The following is an 18,332-nucleotide window of genomic DNA, read 5'->3' as shown; positions in this document are numbered from 1 at the left end:
AAATCCCTACTTTGCACTATTGTTGGGGCACCATCACACCAATGATGGCATTAGTTCAAGAAGATGACCCATTACCCCATCTCAGGACAGCCCGCGGTGGCAAACAATGTTGACGCTGGACGTCACTTACTCTTGTGACTTTTAATATTCAATGCTGAGAGCATTAACTTGGTATTCCAGAGATGGCTATTTAGTGAGGTATTCACCTATTTAAATTAGTTTAAAATAGCAAATAGAGTGGGCAGCACGGTGGCTCAGTGGGTTAGCCCTGCTGCCTCACGGTGCCGAGGTCCCAGGTTCAATCCCGGTTCTGGGTCACTGTCCATGTGGAGTTTGCACATTCTGCCCGTGTTTGCGTGGGTTTCGCCCCCACCACCTAAAGGTGTGCAAGATAGGTGGATTGGCCGCGCTAAATTGCCCCTTAATTGGAAAAAATGAATTGGGTACTCTAAATTTATTAAAACAAATATGAATGAATGAAAATCGCTTATTATCACAAGTAGGCTACAAATGAGGTTACTGTGAAAAGCCCCTAGTCGCCACATTTCCGGGTGCTCCGGTTTCCTCCCACAGTCCAAAGATGTGCGGGTTAGGTGGATTGGCCATGCTAAATTGCCCGTAGTGTAAGGTTACGGGTATACGGGTTACGTGGGTTTAAGTGGGGTGATCATTGCTCGGCACAACATCGAGGGCCGAAGGGCCTGTTCTGTGCTGTACTGTTCTAACTAACTAACATTCCGGCGCCTGTTTGGGGAGGCTGGTGCAGGAATTGAACCGTGCTGCTGGCCTGCCTCGGTCTGCTTTCAAAGCCAGCGATTTAGCCCTGTGCTAAACCAGACCCAGCAAATAGCAAAATAGATTAATGCCTTTCAAGTATATTAGGTGTGATCAAAGGTAACTTATGGGCTCACATTAGGTGTATTTGCTCGAAATGCATTCTACGGGAAATGCTTGATTAAAGAAGCTCTAAAGCATTTTCCACAGTGAGAAATAAATTTCACATGTAAATATGTGGAGAAACTTAAAGCAATTCTCCTTTTGTGGGCATGCTGTTCGTGCACCATGTTAATTGATTGTCTGAAAGACAGAGTAGATTAAACATTGGTACTGAAAGTTTCTTTGGAAGAAATTGGCTTTTGTATGCCGAGATAATGAAACCTGTTTCATTGCTCTGTAGTCTGGGCTTTTCTTTGTCAGCAAGTGTCTGAGCCATTCTGGACTGGCAAGAAATGGCCTTGGCGTTCCTGGCGAGGATATAAACAGCTGGCTCTGCACATCAGCTCCTTGATAAACAAAACTCAGTTGAACTACTGTTTCTGGATTTCTTTTGCTGCCATAGCAACGAGCCTAAAAAATAAATAACTTTTGTCAACTAATGTTGCATTAGCCAATAAAATTTTTGAGCAAAGATGTATGAAAAAGGACTGTGGAGGTCAGTGATGACCTTTTGTCGCGTACTTAAGTTGGAGAATGAAATGTTTTTCTGTTTTAAGACTACAGCTTTTTCATTTCCTTACTGCGTTGAAATGTATTGTTTTGTTTGGTGTGAATCAAAAATCATTTGCTTTAATATCAAGTGACCTTCCTAATTTGAAGTCTGGGAGTTTCTCTTCACTGAAAACACTTTCAAAAAAGAACATTTAAAAAAAACAAGCCTTCCTGTGCTGTGCCAAGTGAGAGTGGAAACTTTCCTGGTTAGAATACCCAGTTTCCACATGAAACAATCTAAAATAAGTTGCAGTCAGGGTCAGACGGAGAGTTAAGCTCCTTCCATTTTACCTGAATTCATCCTACCCCCAACAGGGCAATCCATAAATGATTATGGTCAAATTTGCCTCTTCCTAATCCGGCCATCCTTTTAGACGTAGATTTGAGTTCCCAGTGAGAAATTTGATGGAAATAGAGGAGAGAAAGCTGCCTTGAGAAACCGGTGAGGGACTAGTCCTAATTTTGGCTGCTCCGTACTTTGCACAACGTAATGTGCCAGTTTAAGCCATGCTCTCCGTGGATAGGTTGCTGATGAGTATTGGGAAATTGTGAGAAGTCCCTCAGCAATTCTAAATACACGGTACCAACTGACGGAAATTCAGATCCTTTCAGATGTAAAGCAAGTTACTGGCAGAAACATGGGGTGGGATTCTCCGACACCCCCGCCGGGGATTTGGCGGGGGCAGGAATCGCGCCGCGCCAGTCGGCGGCCGCTGGCAGCGCCCCCCCCCCCCCCCCCCCCCCCCAGCGATTCTCCATTCTCCGGCCCGCGATGGGCTGAGTGGCCGCCCAGTTTAGGCTGGTCCCGGCGGCGTAAATTACAAAATTACAATAGGTAGTTACCGGCGGTACCTGGCTGCGCGGGCGGCCTCCGGGGTCCTCGGTGGGGGGGGGGGGGCGCCGGGGGATCTGGCCCAGGGAGGTGCCCCCACGGTGGCCTGGCCCACGATCGGGGCCCACTGATTTGCGGGTGGGCCTGTGTCATGGGGGCATTCAATTCCTCCGTGTCGGCTGCTGTGGACCTCCGCGATGGCCGACGCGGAGATGAACCCCCCCCTGCACATGTGCTGGGATGCCGCCAGCACATGCTGGCGCTCCCACGCATGTGCCAACTTGCGCCGGCCGGCAGCGGCCCTTCGGCGCCTGTTGGCGTGGCGCCAAGCCCCTTCCGCGCCAAACGGCGCAACTCAAACCACTCCAGCGCTGAAGGTGTAGAGGATTCCGCACCTTTGGTGCGGCCCGACGCCGGAGTGGTTCACGCCACTCCTTCGCACCAGAGTTGCCCGCCCCGTGCTTCCCGCAGAATCCCGCCCATGTCTCCAAAAGCTTTTTGCCTGAGAATAGCTGAGTGCACCTATAAATGTCGTTGCTTCAGTATTTATACCAGCCAGTATTTATACCAGCCCGGACAGGCGCCGGAATGTGGCGACTAGGGGCTTTTCACAGTAACTTCATTGAAGCCTACTCGTGACAATAAGCGATTTTCATTTTTCATTTTTTCATTAGTTGGTAATCGGCGATCAGGTGGAGAAACCCTTTTTACGACTGAATGGGGGCGGCGCCTGGTTTTGGATGCTCCGCCCCCTCCAAAACGGCATCATCGAGGAGCGTGCCGTTGGGACGGCCTCAGGATGTTTACCTGAAGACCCTCCCCTGATGCTCCACCCCCGATGAGCCGAGTTCCCGACAGAGGCGTTGACTTATCGTCTCGGCGGTCGGGAACCCGACTTGGCAGTTGCAGACATTGTCCAGCGCTGCTAAGAGTGGGGAGAAGCTGTGCTGCTGGCTGGGGGGCTTCGGCGTGGGCTGGGGGTACTGGTGGCAAGAGGGTGTCTGGGGGGCACAATCTGGCAGGTGGGGTCCGCGCATAGTCGGTACCATGTGGTACGGTGTGAATGCTGCAGGGCATCGCCGTGTGCATGCACGGCCAAGGACCCGGCAGTTCTCCAGGTGTTTATATTGGGAAGGCCATGTGTTTTATGTGGCGCGGCTGCTAACCCCTCCCCGGTCAGAAGATCGGTGCTGGGGCCTCGCCGATTTTCCCACATTAAACACCATGGAGCTTCCGGACATAGCCCCAAATTCGGAGAATCCAGCCCTTTATCTGAATTGACAGGGGCTCAGGGCACTAGGCACTTTGTTGCAGAAATTTCAAATGAATTGTAAAAGCAGTTGTAATTCGGTAGGATGCACAGGCACTTTATTTTCTGTCTGCGACCACCCTGATTCTGAATACCACCAGATATTAAAGGAAAGAAAATTGTGCCCCAAGTTTCTTTTGGTGACCCTGCTGAATTATGGTGGCACTCATATCAATGGGGTTGACTCTTCATCAATTTATTTCACACACATTTCTTAATGAGTGAGAGATCGGAGACTTCTGTCCCCTCAGTTACATATCACAAAGTTCTAGGGCTGGATTCGTCGCGCTCGAAGCCGAAATTGTGTTCGGCGCCGGGGTGGAGAATCCAGTTTCCCACATGAAATCGGGACTGGCGCCAGTTTGGCAATTCTACCCCCTCGTGCTATCCAGTGGTATCCACCGCCAGGCGCCATTACCAGAGGCCCATCCCACTATTGTCTGCACCCGACCAGCCGAATTGCTGGCCGCATGGACCGCTAATGGTCCAGCCGTTCGGGATATTCGCGTCCACGGCCGCCATAGTCGTGGGCAGCCGATCAGAGGGCAGGGGGGCCTCATACGGGACTGGGGTATTTTTGAGCAGGCAGTCCGGGTCGGGCGTGTGGCCAATGGGGGGTACTATTTCCGTGGTCCAGGTCCGTAGTCTGAGTCCGCCATGGAGCACAGCGCGGCCCCTGGATGCCGCCACCCTGCGCATGCACGGTGTTGACCCGGAAGTGCGGGATGCCGTATCGGCAGCTGAAGCTGCGAGCTCCATGACAGCGGCCCGCTAGCTTCCTGCAAGACGGTGAACCTGTTTTGTCAGTTTTTCAGGCGTAAAAGACCGCAGTTTGCACAATGGTGTGGGGACATAGTCCCGAAACGGAAACTCCAGCCCCTAGTCTCGGTTATAATCAGTTACATCTAGATTTATACATTTTCAATCTTGTTCCTGACTGCTACACAACCTTTAACAATACTGTGGTAATATTTTGCCACTGTAAATAACTCACAGCCCAAATTGGTTGGCAAAAACGCAGGGTCAAATGATCAGCTATTTACATGAAGCTATGATGCAGGCATACCTCTTGCATGTCTTATCATCACATTCTGACTAGAGCTTTGTAACAGAGAGATATATACAGTTGATTAAGCAAACATCATGACGTTTTTTCTCTGTCAATGTTATTTTCAACATGGCATGGGATGACTTTAAAGGAGAGGCCTGGTCCTCAGGGACCTACTTCGAAATGTTTGGTGATTAGATGCACCAGTGCTTGACAAACAATATTGTATAAATCAGGAAGCGGAAAACTGATGTCACGCCTGGGGCTCTGTCAGGAAAAATTGTCGTACAATTGCTCTACGCTGATTGGGACCACCCTTTGGCTTTGCAGATTGCATTTCAGGTTCTTTCAGCCAAACAACATTTCTCTCCAGCTTTTCAAGTTGTGTTGCAGCTCTCCATGAGGAGAACACAACTTTTGGTTTTGAAATGACAGTCAAAAAAGAAAATAATTTGGAAGAGTATTTCTGCTTTCAAATCGGTGCTGTCAGGGCTTTATTCTGTCGCTCAAATAATAGTGAGGCTTTCAAACAGGCACTTCTTACTGTGCCTGCGAAAGCAGACACGAGCTTCTCCTTTGCATGGATGAATTGTAATTCAGTGTTTCCTGATGGACCCTCATACGTGATGTCAACGTCTTAAAATGTTTCCTTGGCAGCTGTGAAATAGCCAGTTACAGGAATATATCTATTGGCCGAAGGAACACTTTAAACTGAATATAGGAGGCATCCACAAGCACTTAAAGATTCCTTCGGGGATGGGCAATAAATGCTGGCCCAGCCAGCGATACTCACATCCCGTGAACGAATAAAACAAAACTTACGCCAGTACCTTTCTCATTCAGATCAAATAGCGATACACTCATCACCACTACATTGCCTTGATAAATATAGCCCCTGAAGAGAATGCAAAATTCAATGACGGCTGGACTATCTGTTATTTAAAATGATCTCTAAATTAAAGAAAAGTGTGAGATTCCTTGCAGTCGCAGAGGGATCAGTCGGTGACCTTTGTTTTGAATAGACAAGATTCAAAGGATTAAAATGGAAAAGACAAATTTAGCATTAGGTTGCCCTTCCAAGCACAAGTACTGGGTTCGAGCTGTGAGCGGGTGAGTGGAAAAGGGACTATAAATTTCCACAATCTTTTCTTCAAAATGAAATGAAGCACATCAAGGTTTCTGTATTAAAATATTCCCAAAACAGGAGTGAGTTAGGTGAGTACAAAACCACCTTGATTGGTCAGGCGCGAGTCGTCATGCCCTGCTCTTTCCTCCAAAGTACTTTCTGTCGTCGTTCCTCTTGTATTTTGAAATAATCTGAGGGTGCGATGTTGTCCAAAAGAGAATATTTCAGGGGAGGCATGTGGCGTAGTGGTTAGCACTGGGACTGCGGCGCTGAGGACCCGGGTTTGAAACCCGGCCCTGGGTCACTGTCCGTGTGGAGTTTGCACATTCTCCCCATGTTTGGTGGGTTTCACCCCCACAACCCAAAGATGTGCAGGTTAGGTGGATTGGCCACACCAAATTGCCCCTGAATTGGAAAAAAAAAATTGGGTAATCTAAATTTATTTAAAAAAAAGAATATTTCAGTGCTTCACTACTGAATAATTTGTGAATAAAGGGAAGTCACGATAGTTCCAGATGACCAAAGGCTGCTTTCCTCTTTGAGGGGGAGAGCTGGTGGTGATTGAACCTGAGGATCGCCACACCTCAGGCGAGGGGCAAGGTTGAGAAGGTGGGGCCTTCAGGAATAACCTCAGCCAGTACGGGGATTGAACCCATGCTATTGGCATCATCCGCATCACAAACCAGCCTACCAGCCAACTGAGCTCACTGACGATACAATATGAATGACTCGAAATGTCTACACTTCTTAAATTTGTCACAAATAATTGTCCCCACCGAGATATGACTGTTCAAGGTATTCTGATACATTTGTAAGTGGCTTTGACTGTGGACCATTGGTTCTGCTGCACTAGACTCTACCATGCAGGAGGAGCATGTGTGGTATCAGCTGCACCCATTTATAGTCCGCTTTCAATTGTGGTTCTGCAGCTGCCATTACAACCTTGATTTGCACATGGAAGGTGCTGAGTACACGTTTCAGGAATACACACCTTGAGATCTGGCTGGAAGCTGGGGTGAGGGAGGGGGGAGATGCGGTGTTGATATGTAATTCAACCTCCTACCCCTCATGTTTCTCCCAAGGAGATGGTGAGGTGGCGGTAGATTTCTCCCTCATAGAATCTTGCATTGCAGGCAGTTTAGATTTTAGCCATGAACAACTTACCGGTGGAATAAAAACAAAATTGGACCTTTGAGTTGAGGACATTGAATGAGGTAAAATGTTCATTTTAAAATCTGTATTCCGCCACTGGACGTAATTTACCGATAGATTTTTTGCCTTGCCAAAGTACAGTTTGGTACTCATTGCCTTCGACATCAGCATGGCGTGGTTAGCAAGGAGGCGGCCTGCTACCAGTGGTGGAACCAAAAATAAACAAACAAGAAAGGGGTGGGTTGACTGAACATCTGTAAAAGGTTATGTTTTGATTTAATCTCTGTCACCATGTGTCTTGAATTCCAAAAAATATACAAAGTGCCATCTGTGCACCGTTTTACTATTCTAAATATTTTACATAGGCTGGGCGTGCTGACAGTCATCACTTGTAAATTGCAGCTGACCTTTTGATGGCAACCTAACCCTTTCTGCAAGCGCAGTGCAAAATGGTGAGCCTTTGGAATCCTCAGATAGATGCACAGGAGTCCTGCTTCTGTTGTGCAGAAAAATTGCTGTCAGATTTGAACTTTTCACTGGAAACACTTCAGTAATGAGAGCACGGCCATTCCAAGAAACTGGTCGCACAGCAGTAAGGCATAATAAAAGCCTCGCTCCGAAATCTGGGTTTTATCAAGTTGAGAAATGAACCTTTGGCCTGACAGACAGCTGCACAGATTACAAAATGTGCAGTTACCCTGTTCTATTGTGGCTTTACCGTGCTCACAAGTACAGGGCGAATGATTTCTCTGTTCAAGGATTCCTCTTAATTCCTTCAAGGAAAGCAATGCAATTCCTTTTCTGTGGTACCCACTTACAGTTGCGAGCACCAGTCTACCTGTAATCCTTCAGCTTCAGCCAAGTTAGAGAACAGAACAGCCATTTGGAGTGATGACAATTGCCTCGTTTTTGCCAATTTTCTTCGACCAAGATCTAAGGAACCAAATTCACCCCATCCCCCCATCCCAATATCAATTACCCAGAACTGAGCCTAATAATAAAAATGATATAATTTCCTTATGCGATATACCACACAAGATGCGTGATACCATGCCTATTGAGACATTGACCCTTTCCAATCATAGGCCATTAATTATATTCTGAAGATTGCAAATACTGAATCTTTCTTTTCCATCTCCGGTAGTTCTGAATTGGTGTCCCATGGTTGCTGTTCATAGAGTCATCGAGTTTTACAGCACAAAAAGAGGCCCTTTGGGCCCCCCGTGTCTGCGCCAGTCATCAAGCACCTATCTATTCGAATCCCATTTTCCAGCATGTTTGGCCATGCTCTAGGGCAGCACGGTGGCGCAGTGGATAGCACTGGGACTACGGCGCTGAGGACCCGGGTTCGAATCCCGACCCTGGGTCACTGTCCGCACATTCTCCCCATGTCTGCGTGGGTTTCACCCCCACAACCCAAAATATATGCAGGTTAGGTGGATTGGCCACGCTAAATTGCCCCTTAATTGGAAAACAATAATAATTGGGTACTCTAAATTTATAAAACAAAACAAAAAATGTTTGGCCATGTTCCTAGCCTATTGCATCAAAATCCAAACACTGCTTATTCTTGTTCGATGACGTATACTGATGCTTCAGAGAACGCTACTGAGAAATCAAGAGCACTGATGGGCATAAACACCAATCACTCAATCTACTGCCTGCCTGTTGTCTGATTATCATAGAATTTACAGTGCAGAAGGAGGCCATTCGGCCCATCGAGTCTGCACTGGCTCTTGGAAAGAGCACCCTACCCAAGGTCAACACCTCCACCCTATCCCCATAACCCAGTAACCCCACCCAACACTAAGGGCAATTTTGAACACTAAGGGCAATTTATCATGGCCAATCCACCTAACCTGCACATCTTTGGACTGTGGGAGGAAACCGGAGCACCCGGAGGAAACCTACGCACACACGGGGAGGATGTGCAGACTCCGCACAGACAGTGACCCAAGCCGGAATCGAACCTGGGATCCTGGAGCTGTGAAGCAATTGTGCTAACCACTATGCTACCGTGCTGCCCTGATGTATGCTAAATAGAAATTGAGCCTTGTTTCTTCAAGGGAAAGTCTCAACAATGCGCAGCGATGATAATAAAAAGGCATCAGATTCTAAAAATGCAATGAGGCCGTTATTTGCTAGGAATGATGATTCCTCAGAAGCATTAGTTCGTTAAATTGAAGCCCGTTTAAAAATCAGATTGACAGGGCACTGTGTGGAAACTTCAATATAAGTTTATTCTTTGCCTTTTCCTCTCACTAAAAAGAAAAAAATGCTATGCATTTATATAGTGCCATTTATGACCTTCCAAATGTCAGTGATGTACTTTTGAAGTGTCGCCAAGGTCACAGTGTAGGAAACACAGCAACCAGTCAACACATATCAAGTTCCCACATACTGCAATATGATAAATAATTAGATTGGCCCATAACTTCCTGGATTCTCAGTATTGCATCTAGGGGGTACCTCAGTTATGCACTGGGGAATCCATTGAGGAGGGTCCCACGTAAGGTTTATCCGGCAATTATCCAGAAGCACTAACCTCTCCTGGACAATTGCACTGGGTTAGGAACCATCTGGCAAAGTAATTTAAATCGCTAACTTCGAATAGTTTTGCCCTGAAAGTTACTCTGAATGAGATAGAAGGGAAAAAAGCCCTTCTAACTCCAGAGTAACTATTTAAAATACCCAGATCGGCCCCTTGCGGGACACCCTGCACAAAAAACATTTCCCAGAGCTTGCCCCAAACCATCCCAACCAAGCAGACACCCCAACCCGAGGTGACACCAGAGGTGGTGGCCCCTCCGATCCACCTCCCTCCCGGTCTGACCCCCTTCCACGCCAGTCCGGACCTGCACCCCCCACCCACCCCCCCGGGTGTCCCCTGCCCCACCATCGGGTGTGTCCCCACCTTCCCCCATCTCAGTCATCTGCCCGGGTCTCCCCCGCACCCCACCGATGTCTGAACCACCACTTACCTTCTCCCTTTATATTGTCTCTTTAAAAACCTCCTTTATTGAAGCTAATGCAATAAAAGGGTTGGAATGTCAAGCAGGTTAAGTCCATCCGGTGTGACAATCCGCCTGAGATTGCCACTCTGAGGAAGTTACAAGCCAATCTGTTTTACTGATGTTGATTGAGGGATAAATATTGGCAGAATCAGCAGAGATTGAAATGTTGCCTTGGTATGTTTTACATCCACCAGTGTGAGCAGGCGTCAGCTAAATTGCACCTCCTCATAGAATCATAGAATTTACAGTGCAGAAGGAGGCCATTCGGCCCATCGAGTCTGCACCGGCTCTTGGAAATAGCACCCTACCCAAGCCCACACCTCCGCTCTATCCCGATAACCCAGTAACACCACCCAACACTAAGGGCAATTTTGGACACTCAGGGCAATTTACCATGGCCAATCCACCTAACTTGCTTATCTTTGGATTGGATCCTGACAGGGCAGCACTGGAGTGCCAGTCTAGATTTTGTTTCCCAAGTCTCTGAAGTGAGACTTGAACCCACAATCATCTCAACTGCCAACTGAGCCATATCTGACAAGTTGCTATACTTGTTGTTATATTTTTATATTTTCTGTAAAAAATTCCAATAAAAATTATTTAAAAAAAAAAGGAATTACACATTCACTGAAATAATAAGGTGAGGAAATGCAAATGGCGCTTGATGTTTGATGGATAACATAGCCTGAAAATTAAAAAAAATAAATACCTGATGGCCCGATTTCTGTCAGTGAGCACACAGTTGTGCAGAGTGAGGCAGCTGCTGATGCAAGACGTTCATAATTGTTCACAACACAAAAGTGACCCTTACAATTCAGAAGGTGCATTTTCAGAACTATAGGGCAGCACGGTAGCATAAGTGATGAGCACTGTGGCTTCACAGCGCCAGGGTCCCAGGTTCGATTCCCTGCTGGGTCACTGTCTGTGCGGAGTCTGCACGTTCTCCCCGTGTCTGCGTGGGTTTCCTCCGGGCGCTCCGGTTTCCTCCCACAGTCCATAGATGTGCAGGTTAGGTGGATTGGCCAGGCTAAATTGCCCTAAGCGACCAAAAAGGTTAGGAGGGGTTATTGGGTTACGGGGATAGGGTGGAAGTGAGGGCTTAAGTGGGTCAGTGCAGACTCGATGGGCTGAATGGCCTCCTTCTGCACTGTATGCTCTATGTTTACTGTGGACTGCAAATTCTAAGAATGAAGGGTCCTTGTAAAATGTCTTGAAATGTTAGCTGGCTTATTTCTGACTTTTCAGGCATCAGCAGAAGCGCCACGCTGTATATTTCTGGTGATGCAGTTAAAACATGCATTCTTAGGTTGGATGTACCCAATGGCTTTAGTCTGATCCGTGTTGTGTTTTTAACATATAGTCAATTATGCATTTGTATCAATTCCTGTCTCTGCTCTTTTAATCCTGACGCATACGTGTTCAAAGAAGCTTGGCAGAAATTAGCACCGAGAGGGATTTATAAGAATATACAAAAAAAAAAGTGGCAAAGGAAAAGAGAATTAAACAACCTGTGGGCATGAAGGTTGTGTTGGGAAAATGTTTATTGCTCCTGTGTCTGAATTAAAAGATAAAATTGAAATGCTTCCTGTGGAGAAGTTCCCTTATTTCTGCCTGTCTTCCCATAAGATATAATTATAAATGTTTTACATACGTTTTGCATATGAGTGCTGTTAACATCTGTAATTTTAACGCACCACGCCCAGTTTTAATTGTGCAAACAGATGTTCTTTGAATGAATAATAAATATGACAAAGACTGCATGAGAAGGTGTGGTTAGCTTGTGACAAAAATGGTAAAATGTGCCCTGATCTTAAAATTTAATTAAAGGCCCCCGCTCCCCCATCCCCACAGAGATTGGGACCCCCCAATGGAGATCGGGAACCCAGTGGACAACACTCTAAACCCCACCCACAGAAGGGCAACCCCCCTCCCCACCACATTCGGGGTGGCCCGAACTCTGCCTCCAGTGGCAGTAACCCCTCTCCTCCCCGTTACTGGCACTACCCCCTCCTTCCTCATCTCTGGCCTCACCCCTCTTGACAGGCACCAGGCCCCCTCCACCTAATGCATGAACAACCTCCCCCCCCACAGCAAGCATTGTTTCCCACCCCCACACATAAGGACAACCCCGCCTCCTAGAGGACCCGCCCCTGACACTGCTAGCCAGGCAAGGCACTGCCTGGGCATCATGGGCTGATAATGACTATGGCTTAAGCCCTTTAATCAACTTGATGCACTTTTTGGGTGTGAACCTGATTACATCATTGGTGCAGAGGGCGAGGAGGGAGAAGATCTCAAAGTAAGATCTTGACAGCGCAAATCCCATTTTTGGCGCTTGCAAGATTTAGCAGCCATTATGGGATTTGCGCCCATAGCAAATGGGGCCACTGTCTCGAGTCCAGAGACTTTGATAGTACTGACTCGTTTAGCAGAATAGCTACCCAAGAAAAATTGTAAGCATTAAAACACGTTCTAACTCCTTGACAACTATGGCGGGATTCTCCCATCTGGGGACTAACTCCCCACCCCGGCGGGAAAACCGGCGGCAACCACTCTGGTGTCAACAGCCCCCGAAAGTGCGGAATTCTCCACATTTTCGGGGGCTAGGTGGACGGCGGAGGGGTTGGCGCTGCTCCAGCTGGCGCCGAAGGGCTGGCGCGAGTTCGCGCTTGCACGGAACGGCTGCCGTGATTCTGCGCATGCGTGGAACGGCCGTGTGATTCTGCGCATGCGCAGACCGGCCGGCCTATTTCTGCGCATGTACGGGGGTTCTATTCTCCGCGCCGACCCCCGGGCAATATGGCGGAGTCCTACAGGGGCCCCGCACAGAAGAAAGAAGTCCCCGGCGGGGGGTCAGAGAATCCCGACCTATATAACTGACCCCCAAATCTCCAGTGGACCTCCCTACTATCCTCATCTCATCCCACCCCATAACCAACCCTCCTGACTATCCAAATACCCTCCTCATGAAGGCCCCACCTTCTCAACCTTGCCCCTCGCCTGAGGTGTAGTGATCCTTAGGTTAAATCACCACCAGTCAGCTCTCCCCCTCAAAGGTGAAAGCAGCCTATGGTCATCTGGGACTATGGCGATTTTACTTTACCTTACCCTCCCGATTCCCCCACCTCTCCCGACTACCCACTTGACACCCCCCAAATACCCTAGCTTATCCCCTGGCCGCTCCAGACCCATCTATTACCCCTTTCTTGACTATCACACCTGACCAAACCCTCATCCTCAACTCCTCTCTGGCCACCCTTCTACCCTCTTGAGCCTCCAACCCCACCACCGACTGCCCCCCCCCCCCCCCCCCCCCCCCCCCACCCCCCGACCATCTGACTGCCCGCCACTCTCAGACAACTCCTCACAACCCTATTTCCCTCTGCCTGGCCACAAACTGGCTGGGACGTTTAAATCTAGTGCCATGAAAAGTGTTTCTCTTTCCCCACACCCCTACGCTGCACTTCAGGAGCCGCTGCGCTGCGCATTTCTCAGGAAGCCTGTGTAGGAAGTGCAGGTGAAAAATGTGCGGCTCCAGATTCAGATGGGGAATAAGGAACCGAATGGCAATTTGACAGTGATTGTCTCTCCGTGGAAGATCCGGCCTAACGTTTTTCTTCTTATTCCCGTTGTCTGCTCATGCAGAAGCACCATCCGTTTGAGGTGGTGATACTACTGTGCGCAATTGACTCCTGCAGTGATGATGTTTTTCAGTCATAGCTGGTGCTGAGGCTTTTTATATATATTTTTTAATTTGCCCAATGATATTATTTTCCACTTAAATAGTCCAGATGAAAAACCAACGTGTTTCACTAGCCTTCTGCAATATTTACCAGCAAGAGTCAAAAAAACTGCTTTAACAAAATCTACACAAAACCCAAAACCTATGAAAGGGTTAAAAACTTTGCAGAATAGTGTGCTGGTGAAAGGGTTAAAAAAACGCTTTTGCCATTTTGTGACGTTATTGATGATGCAAAATACAAGATGTGAAAGTGGGCAATCAAACTTCTGTTTCTTATTCTTTATGACCATAACTTCAAAAATTAAAACCAGTTTTTGATAAAGTTGACAGGTGAGATGAAAGCCAGATGTTTAGGGGTTTCAGGTCCTTGCAAAACCAATGAGGTGTCTACTACAGTGCCTCGACTATAAACTTTGATAAGAAAGAACATCTTGGAGGCCCAGTCTTGTGTGTGTACACACTGCCAGATGCTAACCAGACAGGGTAACCCTAGGGAATCCTATATCACTGATAATGTCGTGCAGATGAGATCACGAATAACTGCAAGTGAGTTTGAAATCCTCTTCCTGTGCCAACTTAACCCAAACAAATATATTATGTTGTTCCGGTAGTGAATACATTTCAATTAGCAACAGACATAATCAAGCAGAAATAAGTGAGGCAGTATGAACAAATGTTAATTCTGTACATAAATATAGATCATGTTCCGGATAAATCTTTGCAACTGCAAAGTCGTTGTGTAATTGGGTTTGGGAAACAAGAAGCCTTAAACCACCTTTATTGCATCGTGGATAATTAGAGAATTCTTATTGTTAGGAGTGTTAGATTTATTCAACTTGGTATATATCTTTTAAAATGAAGATTGGAGCTAAACAAAGCGGTTTTGTAAGTCAGTGACTGATTTCTGTGCTACTTCTCATCAGCTTCCTTGTCATAATATTCTAATAACGCTGAATTTGCGATAATAATAACATTGAGACCATCAGCACTCACGATTATTGCAGGATAAATCTGATAAAAACTCGGTGTCTGCATGATGCAGTCAAGCACAGAAATCTGGACATTGATGTCCAAGATATGCTGCTTCTCTATAACTTGCACTGTTGCAATCCTTGTCAATAGGTACAGTCCTGAAGTCATTGTAATGATACAAATATGCAGTACATACCACTAATGCTACACTAAAAATGACTGAATAATTGGAATAGTCGGCATCTCTGTTAGCCAGTCCATAAGCGGACAGTTGTCAGTGAGGTGAAAGTTGTTCTTCCATCATAGAGTACAATGTCGGGGTCATTGGCTATGGCTGCTTTGTGAACTAGTTTCTTGACCCAGAACACTGTGAATTGTGTTGATAATTAAAGCAGCATTTATTTCACAATTGTATATTTCACCAATGCCTGACTCTAGCCAGTGGGGAATCGAACCTGCAGCACGGTAGCATGGTGGTTAGCATAAATGCTTCACAGCTCTAGGGTCCCAGGTTCGGTTCCCGGCTGGGGCACTGTCTGTGCGAAGTCTGCACGTCCTCCCCGTGTGTGCGTGGGTTTCCTCCGGGTGCTCCGGTTTCCTCCCACAGTCCAAAGATGTGCGGGTTAGGTGGATTGGCCATGCTAAATTGCCTGTAGTGTCCTAAAAAGTAAGGTTAAGGGGAGGGGGGTTGTTGGGTTACGGGTATAGGGTGGATACGTGGGTTTGAGTAGGGTGATCATTGCTCGGCACAACATCGAGGGCCGAAGGGCCTTTTCTGTGCTGTACTGTTCTATGTTCTATGTTCTATGGCGCTGTGAAGCCACAGTGCTATCCACTTGTGCTACCGTGCTGCCCAGGTGAGCGTCGACATCTGCATGCCACATTGTTCCAGGTGTGTTTTGCACCTGCATGTTTTCCAGCTCATATTGCAGAGAATCGAGCATAGGAGGTCAGGCTTTAATTTTCATCCCATTAGTGGGATGAAAATCAGTTTCACACCTGATCTGGCACGGCAGACACCAGCGGGCAGCACGGTAGCACAGTCGATAGCATTGTGGCTTCACAGCGCCAGGGTCCCAGGTTCGATTACCCGCTGGGTCACTGTCTGTGCGGAGTCTGCATGTTCTCCCCGTGTCTGCGTGGGTTTCCTCCGGGTGCTCCGGTTTCCTCCCACAGTCCAAAGACGTGCAGGTTAGATGGTTTGGCCATGCTAAATTGCCCTTAGTATCTAAAATGTTTAGGAGGGGTTATTGGGTTACGGGGATAGGGTGGAAGTGAGGGCTTAAGTGGGTCGGTGCAGACTCGATGGGCCGAATGGCCTCCTTCTGCACTGTATGTTCTATGTAATTCTATGTAGCCAAAGCATGGAATGTTCCAGAACCAATTACTTTTGCTTTGAAATTACATTACAAGAATATATACCTGTCTCACCCAGGTGCTAAATGATAGCCGAAGACTGTACTTACCTATTTTCATGTTCAGTTTTTCACTTCACGTTTTTAATTGCTGGTTTTCCCTCGCAGGGGATTATCCACTCATATGTTTGCTGACTTTTGTTACACACATGCAACATGTCAGGATTGAGTATTGTTGGACCCCTAACTGTGCTGTGTAATGAAATATTCACAGATTTGCAGGAGCAGACAGTGGAAAATGATAACTGAGTGGGTTCCTACGAACGTTATGACATTAGCACCTCCCGGGTATCAGAGAGCAGCTGTATCATGTTGCCAGTAAGCTTCATTATTTCAATTTTCTGTGTATTGGCATTGCTTTGGCTGGAATAAAAATAATTCGCTCAATTGATTGATGGCCCCTTGCAATGATCAGATTGAGAGGTTCCAAACCATAAATATTAAACCTTGAGCCTTATTAATTTCTCTTTTAATCATCTGGATTACACAACTGGTGAAATCAGCCTGATCCCTGCATATAAGTCAGGAGGATTGAATTAGTTTAAAATTAAACATGGCTCGATTGAACCCTTTGAGGACTGCCTTTGTATTCTTAGACAATTTTTTTCCCGCTAAATTTCCGATAAGTTAACAATTCTCTTCCCACGCCTGGTGGTGCACAATGCAGGTGGTCATCTGCTCCCATTGTGAGTTTTGACCTGGAACAGATCACGAGCTTGTTGCCAAAGGCTTATGGCTTGAGTGGCACCACTCCACATCAAGCATGGCTGACCTCTCCCGCTCTTACCGCCTGCCACTGGTGTGCTGGAACGATTTTGCTGATTGATTCTTAACGTGTTTGGCAATATGAACACACCTTCCTTGGCCATCAAGTTCTAGGATGGCACACAATCCCGGCGTTTCTGGTTCAGAGGCAGGACGAAACCCACGGCACTACCAGCCCTCCTCCTGTAAGGTAATAAGCTATGGATAAACATCTATCTGATCCAGCCACTTAACATACCAAAAATTTCTGTTCACTCCTATTATTTGGAATGGGAGATCCAAGCATCCTATTGTACAAAACCACCTCCCATCCATTCTCATCTGACATAATTATAGAGTCAAATGTAACAGATAAATAAAAAGTCCTGAAATAAACAAATATTTTCTATTAAGCACTCAAACTTGGACCATCTGTGCTAGTTTCATTGAGAGACACATCGTTTTTCAGAGGTCTAACTATGTCTCTAAAATGTATCTTATTTTTTTCATTTTGTTTCCAATCAATGGGCAATTTAGCATGGCCATCAGCACCTACCCTGCACATCTTTGGGCTGCGGGGCTGATACCTATCCGGATACGGGGAGAATGTGCAAACTCCAACGGACAGTGACCCGGGGCCGGGATCGAACACGGGTCCTCGGCGGTGTGAGGCAGCAGTGCTACACACTGTGCTACCATCTAGTCGTTCACAAAATTTATCTTGAGAAAAGTTCACTGCTTTTGTTCAGACTCATTTGCTGAATGAAATTAAATGAAAATCGCTTATTGTCACGAGTAGGCTTCAATGAAGTTACTGTGAAAAGCCCCTAGTCGCCACATTCCAGCGCCTGGCTGGGGAGGCTGGTACGGGAATCGAACCGTGCTGCTGGCCTGCTTTAAAAGCCAGCGATTTAGCCCAGTGAGCTAAACCAGCCCTGTTGCTGTGAAATAAATTCTTACAAGTTGGCAGTTATCTGCAACATAGAGAGCCATAGAGGTCTACAGTTGGCAGTTATCTGCAACATAGAGAGCCATAGAGGTCTACAGTTGGCAGTTATCTGCAACATAGAGAGCCATAGAGGTCTACAGTTGGCAGTTATCTGCAACATAGAGAGCCATAGAGGTCTACAGTTGGCAGTTATCTGCAACATAGAGAGCCATAGAGGTCTACAGCACAGAAAAGGCCATTTGGCTTATTGCATCTGCGCCAGTCAAAAACCACCACCTAACGATTCAAATCCCATTTTCTAGCACTTGACCCATAGCCTTGTATCCTTGGCATCGCAAGTGCACATCTAAATACTTCTTAAATGTTATGAGGGTCTCTGCCTCCGCCGCCCTTTCAGGCAGTGAGTTCCAGACTCTCATCACCCTCCAGAAATGATGTTCCAAGCATAATGATAATCCAAGTCTAGCAGACCTTTGTATACTGGTAGTGTTCATTGGAATTCAAATTTAGTAAGGTACACATTACTTTCCTTATTCATCAT

At 46.8% G+C, this 18,332-nt stretch overlaps 1 long non-coding RNA gene across 1 annotated transcript in view; it reads right to left on the bottom strand.

The window, feature by feature from the left end:
• Positions 1-1,237: 1,237 nt before the first annotated feature.
• Positions 1,238-18,332, bottom strand: part of LOC119953441 — a 55,141-nt gene continuing 38,046 nt past the window's right edge. Inside the window, exons 3-4 of the long non-coding RNA XR_005458021.1 lie at positions 16,955-17,046; positions 1,238-1,347 (exon numbers count right to left, since the gene is read on the bottom strand). This is a non-coding gene — a long non-coding RNA (uncharacterized LOC119953441). The remainder of the gene's footprint in view (positions 1,348-16,954; positions 17,047-18,332) is intronic.

Source organism: Scyliorhinus canicula, chromosome 18 (assembly GCF_902713615.1).
Source record: "Scyliorhinus canicula chromosome 18, sScyCan1.1, whole genome shotgun sequence".
In the NCBI taxonomy this organism is placed as follows: domain Eukaryota; kingdom Metazoa; phylum Chordata; class Chondrichthyes; order Carcharhiniformes; family Scyliorhinidae; genus Scyliorhinus; species Scyliorhinus canicula.
Note: the sequence above shows the minus strand (reverse complement) of the source record. Positions and strands in the feature narration are given on the sequence as shown.